Source organism: Lutra lutra, chromosome 7, assembly GCF_902655055.1.
Source record: "Lutra lutra chromosome 7, mLutLut1.2, whole genome shotgun sequence".
Taxonomy (NCBI): domain Eukaryota; kingdom Metazoa; phylum Chordata; class Mammalia; order Carnivora; family Mustelidae; genus Lutra; species Lutra lutra.
Genome location: NC_062284.1, coordinates 63,409,838 through 63,425,422, shown reverse-complemented (window position 1 = coordinate 63,425,422; position 15,585 = coordinate 63,409,838). Strand labels below are relative to the sequence as shown.

Genomic DNA, 15,585 nt, shown 5'->3' with positions numbered 1-15,585 from the left:
TCTATATCAAGCTCTCTGTATCACCCTTGTGAATCCCACTGGGGGATCTGGGTGAATCTTGAGTTTGATTTCCTGATTTATGAAGATTACCTGCTTGGGGCTTGAGTTTGAATTGGATTTTGAATGAGAGAAGTAAATGCTCTGATAAATTGAGCTAAGAATTTAGTTCAGTGAAAAAGGTGAAATAGGAAATGAAGAAAAGATAGTTTCATGGAAAACTGAGTATGGAGGAGCTAGAAAGTAACTGAATATAGAGATAAAATATCGCAGAAATGGTAAATAAGGGGCGCCTGGGCGGCTCAGTGGGTTAAAGCCTCTGCCTTCAGCTCAGGTCATGATCCCGGGGTCCTGGGATCGAGCTCCGCATGGGCCTCTCTGCTCAGCAGGGAGCCTGCTTCCTCCTCTCTCTCTCTGCCTACTCTTTGCCTACTTATGATCTGTCTGTCAAATAAATAAATAAAAAATCTTAGAAAAAAAAAAAAAGAAATGGTAAATAAGGTACCTATGATAAAATAATATAGAACGTGTAAACAAAATTAACCTTTTATTGGTCAGAGGAGAAGACCACCAACATGTTCTGAATCTGTAGGAAAACCTTAAAGTATATTTTCTACTTACCAGTGAAGGCTGAACATTTTTTTGAAGAGTCTTTGGCCTTGTGCAATGTAAAGTGAAGAAAGAAAAACACCTTATCCCCCCTAAACTAATTTGGTTTAGTTTGAAGGATAGGATAGGCCCTGCCGAGTAGTTATATGTTAATATGGTGTTACTTGGGGGCCTATTAAAGAAGGATAAGTACTGGAGTTTTCGTAATTGCTTCTTTAATTCCTTCCTCATAGTTTTATTCTAAATCACAAGTGGAGAGTTACTAGAAAATATGAACCCTCCTCAGCCACTGTCCCTAGCAAACTTCATTATCTTTGAGGTATTTGTTTCTGTAAAGAACAGTGACCAAAAAAGTAAATAAAATGGAATCCAGATTAACGAGTTTTTATTCCTTTCTCTAATTCTTCAAAGCTAACCTTTAAAATGGGGTGTATATTTGAGAAAGAAAGATTAGTGATTAAAAGCTGCTGTTATATTTAGAAATGCATTTTAACTTAATTTTTTTTTCTTTTAGAGAGCATGCACACACGATGTGGGGGGCGGCAGTGGGAGGGGAGAGAGAGAATTTTATTTTTATTATTTATTTATTTTTAAATTTGACAGACAGAGATCACAAGTAGGCAGAGAGGAGGAAGCAGGCTCCCTGCTGCGCAGAGAGCCGGATGGGGGGACTTGATCACAGGACTCTGGGATCATGACCTGAGCTGAAGGCGAGGCTTTAACCCACTGAGCCACCCAGGTGCCCCGAGAGAGAATTTTAAATGGGCTCCATGCCCAGTGCAGAGCTCAATGAAGGGCTTGATCCCATGACCCTGAGGTCTTGATCTGAGCTGAAATCAATAGTCAGACACTCAACCGACTGAGCCGCCCAGGCTCCCTGCCTTTTAATTTTAGTATTTGGGACATAAGGATATTGGACAAGGAAAGAAGTACACATAGCTGCTGGAACCGTCGATTATACCTATACCATCTTTGCTTTCCTCTCTCCTGGCCACAAGTCCCTAAGCTTCATGAATATGAAGGCCCTGCGGGACTGTCCCCGTAGAACTGTTTACAGAGAAGAACAGTCCAGCAATCAGAGGAACTGAAAAGAAATCTCAGTCTTGACTTGCTTCTCTCAAAGAATATTAAATAAAATCTAAGTTAAGTTACCCAGAGCAATGCTTCTTACAATCCTCTTAATTTTTTTCTCTAATTCTTTCATATTAGAGCTGCTCAGCAACGCTTCTCTCACTAAAAGTATATGCTTTTTCTGGTACCCCAACCTGATTTTCTTTATGCTCATATATTTTCCCTAATTCTTTATGAGATGGGCAGACTTAGTATTCCTGGCTTCTTTCCTTATTTTTCTCTATTCCTTTTCCATTAGTTAGACTCTTTACAGGAAAGGTGAGTCTGTGGGGCACCTGGGTGGCTCAGTCAGTTAAGTGTCTGCCTTCAGGTCAGGTCATGATCCCAGGGTCCTGGGATGGAGCCTGGCATCTGGCTCCCTGCTCAGTTGGGAGTCTGCTTCTCCCTCTCCTCCTGTTCTTCTCCCCTGCTTGTGCTCCCTCTCTTTCTCTCTCAAATAGATAAATAAAATCTTAAAAAAAGAAAGAAAGAAAGAAAGAAAGAAAGAAAGAAAGAAAGAAAGAAGGAAAGGTGAGTCCAGAAACTGTCAGAGCAAGCAGGAATTCTTCCTTCTTTCCTCTTGGCTTTCAAGTCTTGCCTCTGTCCACTAATTCTCTTGATTCTGAATCACAGCGAGTCTTGGGAAACTGAACAGTGCAGAAGATAACTTTCCCTACAGGGCTGTGCAGGACTGAGAAGGGGTAAGTTGAGTGGGTGAAGATAAAGTATATTTTAGTGATCCCCTCTTCTCTCAGGATGGGTGCATTCACACTTTAATAAATCACGTTACATAATGTTGCTTTGAGGATTTAAGAATTCTATTTTCTGGCTCCAAGGGAGGAAGGGTACAGACAGAAAAGAAGAGAGCAGTAACCAGCAGCAGGGGAGGAGAAAGCATAAAGGAGATAATGCTGATCCATTCTCCCTCTATCCCAATCCTAATCAGTTATTTTATTTTTTTAACTTCTTAGCTGGTTAGTGAAAGTCTGCTTTGCTGGTAGCATCTTATCTAATTGGCATATTTGGATCATTTGCTTGTTCTAGGCCATAGTCAGGGTGCAAGCTCTGCCAGTTGTTAGGCTAAAAAAATATATTTTGAAACATTGCTCCATATATCCTAATAATCTATCTCCCTCTTCCTTATCCCTACCACTTCCCTTGGTTAGTACAAATCCTGTCATATTAAAGAAGGCTAGCATTCAGACATGGGTGATGGGACAGTTATCCTGAATTATCAACGAACAGTAGCTCAGACTCCCGTGCTATAAGGAGTTGCTTTGATCCATTGTTACTTAGTAGCAGAATCCAGGGAGGGAAAGACTCTGTCTTGGTGGACTTGGTGCACCTTTGCATCCTGATGGTTGCCTCAATACCTCTCCCTTTGCTCCTTATTCACCTGACTCAAGTTTGAAGCTCCCTGAAACTGTGCCTGCCTTCACAGTGGTTTTTTCCTCTAAGTGTTTAAGCCTTAGCTTTCCTCTGATCTTGTTTCTCTGATCTGATTCCATCTGCTTTCTATCCTTTGAGAAAGCCTCAAAATTTGTGATCTGCTTAGCACTCTTTCTTGCTGTCACTAAAATTCTGAAATTATTCTTTTAAAGCATTTTCTTTCCTTTCATTGAATTTAAGATTCGAAGGGGTTTTAGATGTGCCTAAAGTCTATCATCTGAATCCAGTTTTAGCTTATTTTACATACATGTATCTGTCTTTTTTGTGTAATATCACTCTTCCATGTGTGATCGACTCAAAACCTTATTAAATATCTGAACATCGTTTATAGCTTTTTTGTAAGGAAGAAACATATTTTCAGCTCAAGTATATTCAAAAGTATAGAATATGTGAAGTTGATTTTGTAAGTCAATCCCAGATTTAAAAGAATTAAAATTGACTGTGACATAAATGTCTGAGTAGTGCAGATGACTACTCTTTTTATGGAGATAAAAGCTGATGTTGGGAACAAACTTGATTACTGGTTTATATTACATGCGACACGTGTATAGTTTTGATATATCTCTGTGGAGAAAGTACATTGCATTTGTATAATTTGACTTATGTCCCGATAGTTTGTGTTTTTAAACATTGTAACACAAGCATTTTTCAAAGATGGAGAGTAGAGTTCAAACTGGTGCACTCCAAACCAAATCCAGGTATACTCATGTCCTGTTTGACTCTCATAATATTAGCTGATTCAGTGTTTTTTGTTTTTGTTCTTTTTTAGATTGAGTTAATGGCCAGTGTGTGAACCAGACCCTAAGTTCCAGATTCTTTTGAAAAATCAGAAGATTAGGCAACATTGGGTCTGCATTGCTCTGGAGTAGTAAATGACTAAAGCTGAGTAGTGGCTGCTCTTGTTAGCTAGTAGTTCGCCACAGTCTTCATCCTTCTCACCAGTGATAATTCCTATTGTTCCCTACTCTTAAACCAGTCTGCTGCTTTATGTTTTTTTTCCCCCTAATCTTCTGGGCATTTGACTTTGTGACTCTTGCTCTACAGTAGTCTTTACAACTGTTACTTTAAATTATTATAAAATAGCCATGGAGTAGGAGTACTATAATCCTCAGGATTTTTAAAATTTATACAATTCTGTGATTTTTCAACTTTGTAAACATATTTTTCCACATTGGCTTTATAAACCAGAAGCGGAAGTTAGAGTCAGAAAAATAAGAACGAGTTACATGGCTCTTGAAAATATGCAAAATACCTTCACTATAAAAATAGGTAATGTTGAAATTAGGAAGAGGAGGCAATTGAGAAGTCTGAAGAAAAGCTGGCTTCTCCCCCACCCCCACACAAGGTCTCAAAGTGTCCCTGGCGGGGGGGGGGGGGGGGGGGGGGGGACGTCACATCAGTTTAGATCTGGTTTTTACTTTTGTTGATCCAGTTAGTGATCAAAAGATGATTTGATGAACATAAATGTAGTCTTGAAAAAATATTTCATTATACTGCAGTGAAGACTGGCATAGTAAGCTCTTTTTTAAAACACTTTTTAAAAAAAATTTATTTATTTGACAGAGAGAGAGATCACAAGAGGCAGAGAGGCAGGCAGAGAGAGAGGGAAGCAGGCTCCCTGCTAGCAGAGAGGCCGATGCGGGGCTCGATCCCAGGACCCTGAGATCATGACCTGAGCTGAAGGCAGAGCCTTTAACCCGCTGAGCCACCCAGGTGCCCCATAAGCTCTTTTTAAAATACAGAACATCTTAAAAATAGAACTACCCTATGATCCAGTAATCACACTACTAGGTATTTGCCCAAAGAACACAAAAATACTAATTCAAATGGACACATGCAACAATAGTTAAATTATGAATGGATAAAGATGTGTGTGTATGTATGTGTGTATGTGCCCTTATGTATATATGTATATATAATGGACTATTACTCAGCCATAAAAAGGAAATCTTGCCATTTGCAACAACATGGATGAAGCTTATAGGGTATTATGCTAAGCAAAATAAGTCGGAGAAAGATAGATACCATACGATTCTGCTCATATGGGGAATTTAAGAAATAAGCGAAGGGGGAAAAAATGAAGGCAAACCATAAAACAGATGCTGAACTGTAGAGAACGAACTGATAGTTACCACAGGGGAGGTGGGGGGCTGAGGGAAATAGGTGATGGGGACTAAGGAATGTATTTGTTGTAATGAGCACCAAGTGATGTATGGAATTGTTGAATCACTATATTGTACACCTAAAACTAATATAACACTGTATGTATGTTAGCTAACTGGAATTTAAATAAAAGCTTTTCAAATAGTATGTTGACACCAAAACCAAACCAAACCAAAGCAAAACATCTGTCTCTCAAAATTAAAATTCCTGTTGAGTCAGGTTCCATTTCCCTTAGACACTGCTGGTTAAATACTGCCACATTTTTCTTTGCACCACCTCCCTTCTTTCTAAAAAAGTCATTTATACTGCCATCTTCTTTTAATATATTCTTCATACAAATTTCAATAACAGTAGGTTATAGCTTTATTTTAAATAAATCATTTTTGCTGTGATAACTAATTACCTTACTTTAGACTTGGAGTAGAGGACCCAAAATGGCTTTTTTATGATGGATGACTTCTACAGAGAACTAATGTCATTATATGTTTACCCTTTATAGACTCACATTCAGTTATATATTCCAAGTTCTGGATATACTTTGTTCTTATGTGCCAATTAAACTGACATTTACTTGACACTTCATAGTTCCCCAAATAAAGTTCAGTATATTGTTTTATTCCACTCTCTCTATGTCAGTCCTCTGAGATAGGGTATCATGATCCCCATTTTTAAAAAAGAAGCTGGTGAACAGAGAATATAAGTGACTTGCTCAAGGTCAAAAAGCTAGTAAATAACGGAGTTGGGAATTAAACTGAGATTTTCTGACCTTTAAAATCCCTGCTTTTGAAATAAACAGTAGTCTGGGGTCCAGGAGATCAAGTAGAACCAAAGAGTGGCCTCAGGGGTAAGAAACTAGGAGGAAGCATGATGCTAAGGTACAGTTTGTTCCTTTTGTAGGTCTTTTTTGCTTCTACCAAGACAACAAGGTCACCCGACCTGTCAGGAAGGTTCTCAGGCAGACAGCTGCAGCCTGTTTGTGAGTCCTGAAAATTTGGTACCCTCTGATCCTGTCTGGGGTAGCTGCAGGTAGGAGAGCAAAGGCTGGAGAGTTGTTTTTTTTTTTTTTTTTTTTTTGCAGATCCATTCCTGTAAGACCTTTTCTGCCTCTGGCTAGTCACAAAGATACTCACTAAAATAAAACTTCTCCCTGAGGCATTTTCGTTTGAATAGAGGTTGTGTAAATAGATAACAGCAGGGAAGAGTCAGTGAGGATGGGCTTGCGACTCTCTGCTGAGTGTGAAGTCCTGCACCAAGCTCCATCTCACCACCTTGAGATCTCGACTGGGGCCGAAACCATGAGTCTGGTGGCTTAACCGATTCTGCCACCCAGGTGCCTTGAATTATGAATTTTTAAATAATGAGCAAATGTTTAATAGAGGTTCTTATATTCCTTTCAGGCTTTTGTTTTCTTAAAATGATTTCTAAAACCATATAATAAGAACTACTTTTAAAGCAAGTTCTTGATAATTCTTGTACACATAAGCATTATAGTACACTTTGCAATATAAAAATAAGATATATTTCTGTCTCCAGAAACCTCTGGCGTTTTCATATGGAAAGAGAGATGTATTTAACAAATTGTTTTTTGGCGTTTGGGTTTCCTTTTGTTGACTCTTGAAACATGATTTGGTGAGTGTATTTCCTAGCTCTTTATTGCACCCCAGATGGCCAAGAATGGGAAGATCACTAAAGTAGCATCTATTTCATTTGTAGAGATTAGAAAAAGATGCTTATTGTCCTGTTTCCTCAGAGGATTCAGAACAGGTGATTTAAAGCAACTCTAAATGTTTTGGAGTTAAAAGATAGTTGGAATCCAGCTCCTCCAGCCCCAGTGACCTTGAGATTTACAAAGAGGCTGAAAGAAATCATATTACACCTTTATTAATGGTATATATTTGAAATATTTCAAATGCATTTGTGCATTTTAGCTAAATTAGTGTAAATTCAGTGAATATAAATCATGCTTAGAACCCTACTAATTTCTATTACATCGAAATCATTATTCTCACTATGAGACTGACTGCCTCCTAGCCTATGGAACTTTTCCAGATGCAAGTTATTTTAAGGGAAAAAATCTCCACGTGATCTGCAAATGTTATCTAATGCATTTTTAAATGCTGCTAAGACAGACATGTCTTCATACAGAGGAATTGTCCTAGGGACATTAAAAATTGTTTTGAGATATAGAAATCCTCTTTTTGAGTCTTTTTTTTTTCTTAGCCTGAGAATTACTATTATGAAGGGATGCATACTCAGCCAGTATTTGAAGGATGCTGCTAGCAGCTACATCAAAATATTCTTAGGGACTTTGTTTATAGACCAGATGAAACCTGAAGATCAAGAAAACTATATTGATCAAGTCCTTCCAGGAGCAATTTATCACTCTACAATACCTTTAGCAATTGCTGAAAATGTATGCTTGTAGGAAGTTTTTAAATTGCCAAAACCATCAAATCATTTGCTTGGTTCTTATAGACTCCGTAAACTAAATGAGTCTGTCTAAGAAAAATTGAGCTAAGCACTGTGCCTGTCCCTGTTGCAGATGGAAGGCCAGATGAGAAGGAGCAGGGGCCAGTCATCCAGCTCATAGAGGTATGGTGTGGAAATACATCGTGCACACACATACAGGTATACACACATGAGGAGTTAAAATAAGAAAGGAAAGGTATTTAGTAGTGTATAAGAAGACCTCATGTTTGTAGTGTGTTAACTTCCTGGAAAAGACATTTTAAGTGGAAATCATTTTTAAATTTAATTTGTCGTTCCTTTCAAGGTGACATTAGACAGGGGTTTATGCTTGACTAGGAGAGAGATTCCTTAGTCCTCATACTTTGGCTATAAGTCTAATATTTAATCAGCTATTAATGGTAGAAAAGTATAATCATAACAGCCACACACTTTTCAAAGATAATACATTTTCTCATTTAATTTCTCAAACTATTATTTTCATTTTGCAACTGAGGAAACTGAAGTTTAGAGAAGTTCAATAATCTGAGGAAGATCATAGGGCACTGAAGTACCAGAGCATGGATTCATTAAGGGGATTAGAAAATGCTTACCCCTTGAGACATGAGGAGCAAGCAATGAAAAAAATATTTAGGCTAGAGATGGATTAAAATGGAAAAGAAGAAGTGGTCTCTGCTTTTACTGTGTTAAAGGCAATTATAAGATTTTGTTGCCAGAGGATTATATAAGTGATTTGTTTTGTTGAGTGGCAGTAAATTGAGGACCATTTGTACTGCATTTGTAAAATATATGAAGTCCTGCAAAATGTAGGTAACAATAACGAATTTGTCATGCCTGAGTAATAATGGTACCAACTCAAAAATAGGTTGGACCATCATAATGGATAAATACCTGTTTATAATTGCAGTGGGATGTGTACCTTATGGTACAAAGTTGTTCTTAGTACATGATGACACTAGACATGGTATCTTTAAAATAGATTAGAAGAGCAAATGATATTGTTAAAAACCTAAGAGCTATTCATAACCAGAGTATTCAAGAATAGTCAGGGGTGCCTCGGTAGCTCAACTGGTTGAGTGTCTGACTTCAGATCAGGTCATGATCTCAGGGTCTTGGGACTGAGCCCCACATTGGGCTCCCCACTCAGCGGGGAGTCTGTCCTTCTCCCTCTGCTCCTCCTACTGCTTCCTCTCTCTCTCTCTCTCTCAAATAAATAAAATCTTAAAAAAATAAAAATTATAGTCGAGATGGGACAGATTGACACCTAGTATGCAGAAACCTGGGAAGAGTGTTGCTCTCATACCAAGAATAAGAATTCAGATAATATACAAAACTGTAACTTTTCTTGAGCGTATGAGAAGCCAACATTGTAAGGTAGTCAACTATCTTGAAACATAGGGATATTTAGGTACCTCCTAGGAGAGACAGGATGAAAGCTCTGGCTTACCTGTGGCAGAGAATAGGAGGGAGATGGGACCCCATATTAGTGAATAAGATCTTTGCTATAAAATTTAACAAATTATTAAAAGTTGAATGTGGGCTAGGATAAGAATGGAACACCTAGGGGCTATAGATACAAATGGTGTTTATACCTATTTATTTTTTTTAAATATTTATTGTAGAGAGAGAGAGTGAGAGAGTGAGCGTGTTAGCAGGAGGAAGGGCAGAGGGAGAGGGAGAGAATCTCAAACAGACTCTGCACTGAGCATGGAGTTTGATGGAGGGCTCAGTCCTTTGACTCTGAGATCATGATCTGAGCTGAAACCAAGAGTTAGATGCTTAACTGACTGAGCTACCAAGGAGTCCCTGTACCTATTTATAGTTCTATAACTAAGGTCCTCTGATGGGTATCCTTGGAAAGATGGGAGACAGGACAGGGGACAAAAGAAATCCTCCCTCAGTTCTGCAGGAATGGAGGGGGGGGCAGCTGCTTGTGTGAGAAAGACACAAAACTCTATCTGTACCATACTTTAAGGAAAAAAAAAAAAAAGGCCTACATCATTTGAAGGAGAGAAACTCTGTTGCTCCCTAAAGCATAAGTGAAGACCCACTGTGGCTAGGGATAAAGGAAATAAAATATGCAATATACTCTACCCATGTGGGGAAGAAGTAGAAACCATCTGAACCCCCACACCATTAGAGGTCTTCTACATGAAGTATTAAAAAAAAATTGGAGACACACAAAAAAAGTGAGAAAAACCAACCCACAGTCAAGAGACAAAATAATCAACAGAATAGGACTTAAGGATGACCCAAATGTTGGAATGAGATAGAGAGTTTGAAATAACTATGATTTTTGTGTTAAAGGCTCTAGGGGAAAAGATAGACGACGTGCATGAACAGATAGGGAATTTCAGCAAAGAGCTGGAACCTAAAAGAAAGAGTCAAATGGCAATGGTAAACATGTAAAACATCGTAGTCGTGAAGAATGCCTTTTGGGATCTTAGCAATAGACCTGACACAGATGAGGAAAGAGTTAGTTGAAGATAATTATTGAGGAATTAACTTGAAGGTAGTTAATAGAAATTACCCGAATCAAAACATAAAGAGAAAAAAGAGTGAGGATGAAAAAAACCCTGCAATACAGCACAGCAATCAAGAGCTCAGGAACAATATCAAAGGATAGAATATACTAATGTACATGTAATTGGGATCCTAGGAGAAAGAGAGAGAATGGATAGAAGAAATACTAGAAGGCACAGAGATGAGAGTTTTCCATGAATTATGAAATGAAGTCAGCAAGCCACTGATCCAATAAAGCACAGAGAATCCCAGACAGGGTCAATGCTCCACACAATAAATACATCCCTACCTAGGTGTACCATATTCACATTTCTTTTTTTCTTTTTTTTTTTTTTTTTAAAGATTTAAAGTAGGCAGAGAGGCAGAGAGAGAGGAGAAAGCAGTTTCACTGCTGAGCAGAAAGCCCGATGTGGGGCTCGATCCCAGGACCCTGGGATCATGACCTGAGCCGAAGGAAGGCAGAGGCTTAACCTACTGAGCCACCCAGGCACCCCCATATTCACATTTATGAAAACCAAATATAAAGTGAAAATCTTGAAGGTAGCCAAAGAAAAAAGGCACATTACATACAGGGGAATAAAGATGTTAATTAGAATAGACTTCTTATCAGAAACCTTGTAAGCCGGATGACAATGAATGACATCTTTATTTATTTTTTTTAAAAGATTTTATTTATTTATTTGACAGGCAGAGATCACAAGTAGGCAGAGAAGCAGGCAGAGAGAGAGGAAGAAGCAGGCTCCCTGCTGAGCAGAAAGCCCAATGCGGGGCTTGATCCCAGGACCCTGGGATCATGACCTGAGCCGAAGGCAGAGGCTTTAACCCACTGAGCCACCCAGGCACCCCTGAATGACATCTTTAAAGCGATGAAAGGAAATAAATCTGTCAACCCAGAGTAGTTTTTAAGGCAAAAACTGTCACAAGAGAAAAGAAGGATACTGTATAATGATAAAAGTTCAGTCCACTGGGAAAATATAATAATTATGTATGGAACTAAAATCAGAGCACTTAAATATATAAAGCAAGCACTGACAGAACTAAAGAGAGAAATAGGCAGTAACAGAATGGTGGTAGGAGCCTTAATACTCCATTTTCAATAACAGAACTTCTAGGCAGAAAATCAGCAAGCTGTGGACAGTGATACATCAACAAACTAGACAACCTAGAAGAAATAGAAAAATTCTTAGAAACATGCAGCTTATTGAGACTGAATGAGGAAGAAAAGAAGAATCTCAATAGACCAATTACAAGTAGGGAGATTGATCTAATAATCAAAAATCTCTGAAGAAAAGTCCAGGACCAGATGACTTCAATGACAAACTCACAACTAACATGCTCAATACTGGAAGGATGAAAACTTCTTTCTAAGATCAAGAACAAGACAAAGGTGCCCACTCTCACTATTCCTCTTCAGCATAGTACTGGAGGTCCTAGCTAGGGCAGTCAGGTAAAGAAAAAGAAATAAAGGGTATCAGAATTGGAAAGGAAGAAATAAAACTCTTTATTTGTAGGTGATAAAATTTTACATATAGAAAATTCTGAAGACTTGGCCAAAAAACTGTTATATCTAATCAACAAATTCAGGAAAGTTACAGGATACAAAATTAACACAAAAAAATCAGTAGTGTAGGGGAACCTGGGTGGCTCATTTGGTTAAGCATCTGCCTTCAGTTCAGGTCATGATCCCAGGGTCCTGGGATCGAGCCCTGAGTCGGGTTCCTTGCTCAGCAGAGAGCCTGCTTCTCCCTCTATCTGCTGCTCCCCTTGCTTGCTCTTTCTCTGACAAATAACATCTTTTAAAAAAATGAGTAGTGTTTCTACACTAAGAATAAAACTTCTGAAGAAAAAATGAAGAAAACAATCCTATTTATGATAGCATCAGAAACAATAAAATACCTAGGAATAAATTTAACTCAGGAGGTGAAAGATCTCTGCTGAAAACTATAAGACATTGATGAAAGAAATCAGACACAAATAAATGGAAAGGTATCCCATGGCCATAGATTGGGAGAATTAATATTATTGAAGTTCAATACCATTGAAATCCATCTATAGATTCAGTGCCATCACTGTAGGGTTTCCAATAGAATTTTTCACAAAAGTAGAAAAAAAACTCCAAAAATTTATATAGAATCACAAGAACTCTGCTTCCTGATTTCAAGATACACTATAAAACTATAGTCATGAAAGCAGTCTGATATTGGCATAAAAATAGACAAAGAGGCCAATGGGACAGAACTGAGACCATAGAAACAAAACCAAGCGTATATAGTCATCTAACAATGACAAGGGAGCCGAGAATACCTAGTGGAGATAGGTCTCTTCTATAGTAATAATTGGATATCCACATGTAAAAAGTTAAACTGGACTGATAAATCACTTACAAAAATTAACTTGAAATGGATTAAAGAATTACATATAAAACCTGAAATCATGAAACTCTTAGTAGAAAACACAGGAACAAAACTCCTTGACAGGGATCTTGATAATGATTATTTTGGATATGACCAAAGCACAAACAACAAAATGAAAAAACAAGTGGGATTACATCAAACTATAAAAGTCTGTACAGCAAAAGAAAACATCAACAAAGTGAAAAGACAACCTAGGGAATGGGAAAAAAAAATTGCAAACTACATATTTGATAAGGAGTTAATAACCAAAACATATAAAGAACTCAACTCAACCAATAGCAAAGAAGGAAGTAACCCAATTACAAAATGGGCAAAGAATCTCAACAGACATATACAAGAAGATACACAAAAGGCCAATAGATATGTGAAAAGATGCTCAATGTCACTAGTCATTAGGGAGTTGCAAATTAAAAACACAGTGAGATAGCACCACATACCTGTTAGAATGGTCATCATCAAAAAGACAAGCGATAACAAATGCTAATGTGAGTAGGGAGAAAAGGGGACCATTGTGCAGTGTTGGTGGAATTATAAATTGGTGCAGCTTCTGTGGAAAACAGTATGGAAGATCCTCAAAAAATTAAAAATAGAACTACCATATGATCTAGCAATGCCACTTCTGGGAACATATCCAACGGTAACAAAAACACTCAAAAAGGTGAATGCACTGTTATGTTAATAGCAGCATAATTTATAATAGTTAAAACATGGAAATAACCTAAGTGCCCATCAATGGATGAGCACATCAAGAAGTTGTGAGATAAGTAAATGTATAATATTTATAAATAAATATATATAATATACATATATTCAGCCACAAAAAATGAGGAAAATCTACCATCTGCGACAACATGATGGATTTTGAAGGCACTATGCTAAGTGAAACAAGTCAATGAAAGACAAATACTATATGGTTTCACCTATGTGTGTAATCTAAAAACAAAACAGAATCCAAACTCATAGGGAAAGGCATCAGACTTGTGATTATCAGAGGCATGATTTGGAGGAGGGAGAATTGGAGGAAGGTGATCAAAAGGTACAAATTTCCTGTTATAAGTAAGTATTAGGGGTTTAACATTTAGTATGATGACTATGGCTAACATTACTATATGATATATCAGAAAGTTAAGAGTAAATCCTAAGACTTCTCATCACAAGGAGAAAAATTTTTTTCCCTTCTTTTCTTTTTATTGTATCTATATGAGAAGAAGATGTCAGCTGAACCTATTGTGGTAATCACTTTACAATATATGTAAAAAATCAACAAGGCAGTTTGCACTTAAACCATACTTTGGACCCAATGCAACTAACAGACATATACAGAACATTTCATCCAATAGCAGCAGAATACACATTCTTCCCAAGTGCACATACAACCTTGTTTAGGATAGATAACATGTTAGGTTACAAATCAAATCTTTAAAAATTTAACAGATTGAAATCATGCTGAATGTTTATTCTGATCACATTGGAAATGAAACTAGAAATTAATAGCAGAAGGAAGACTGGAAAGCTCACAAATACGTGGAAATTTAATAGCACATTCTTCTTTTTTTTTTTCCCCAAAGTATTTTATTTGAGAGAGCACGAGAAGGGGGAGGGGCAGAGGGAGAGAGAGAGAAGCAGACTCCTTCCTGAGCAAGCAGCCTGATTCAGGGCTCTGTCCTGGGACCCTGAGATCATGAGCTGAGCTGAAGGCAGATGCTGAACCAACTGAGCCACCCAGGCACCCCAAAATAGCATACTCTTGAACAAACATTGGGTAAAGATTAAACCAAAAAGGAAATTAGAAAATAGCTTAAGACAAATGAAAATGAAAAGCAGTATACAAAGAGGGAAGTTTAGTGTGATAATTGCCTATGTTATAAAGAAAGATTTTATTATTTTTTAAGATTTTATTTTAGAGAAGTACGTGCTTGCTTCTGTGAGGGTGGGGAAAGAGGCAGAGGGGAAGGGAGAGGCCGAGAATCTCAACTGACTGAGCCACTCAGGTGCCCCTAAAAAGAAAGATTTTAAATAACCTAACTTTATACCTCAAGGAGTTAGAGAAAGAAGAACAAACTAAGCTCAAAGTAGAAGGAAGGAAATATCACATGTTAGAGCAGAAAACAGAAAAACAATAGAAAAAATCACCAAAAATAAGAGTTGGTTTTTTGAAAAGAGAATTGACAAACTCCTAATTGGATTTAAAAAAAAAAACAGGACTCCGTAAATTAGAGATGAAAAAGGTGGGGTGCCTGAGTGGTGCAGTTGGTTGAGCGACTGACTTTTGGTTTCAGCTCAGGTTGTGATCTCAGGGTTGTGAGATTGAGCCCCATGTCCAGCTCCACACTCAGAATAGAGTCTACTTGAGTTCCCCCCGCCACTGCCCTTCCCCCACCTCAAATAAATCTTTTAAAAAAAGTGAAAAAAGAACATTTCTGCCTCAGAAATAAATGCTTCAGAAAGGATTAAAGAGATTGAACAATTATATGAACAATTATATGGCAACAAACTGGGCAACCTAGAATAATTGGGTACATTTCTAGAAAGATACAACCCACCAAGACTGTATCTTGAAGAGATAGAAGGTCTGACTTGTATGGAGATTGAACTAATAATCAGAAACCTCCCAACAAAGAAAAGCCCAGGACCACCTGTCATCACTGATGAATGCCACCATATATTTAAAGAAAAATTAATGCCAATCATTCTCAAGCTCTTCCAAAAAACTGAAGCAGAGGGAACATTTCTAACCTCATTTTAGAAGGCCAGCATTTCCCTAATGACAAAGCCAGACAAAAGCACCACAATAAAAGAAAATTATAGGTCGGTATCCCGGATGAATATAAATGCAAAAATCTTCAACAAAATA

The 15,585-nt window shown here is 37.7% G+C and overlaps 1 protein-coding gene across 6 annotated transcripts in view; it reads left to right on the top strand.

Annotated features, from left to right (window-relative positions):
• The window catches only part of FRMD5 (FERM domain containing 5), a 311,916-nt gene that overhangs the window by 74,366 nt on the left and 221,965 nt on the right, over window positions 1-15,585 (top strand). Inside the window, exon 1 of one of the 6 annotated variants that reach the window (XM_047735836.1) lies at window positions 7,905-7,920. The exons of the other annotated variants lie outside the window; for them this stretch is intronic. The gene's annotated coding sequence lies outside the window, so the exon portion shown is untranslated. Of the gene's footprint in view, window positions 1-7,904; window positions 7,921-15,585 lie in introns of those variants that run through there. 6 annotated transcript variants of the gene reach the window in all.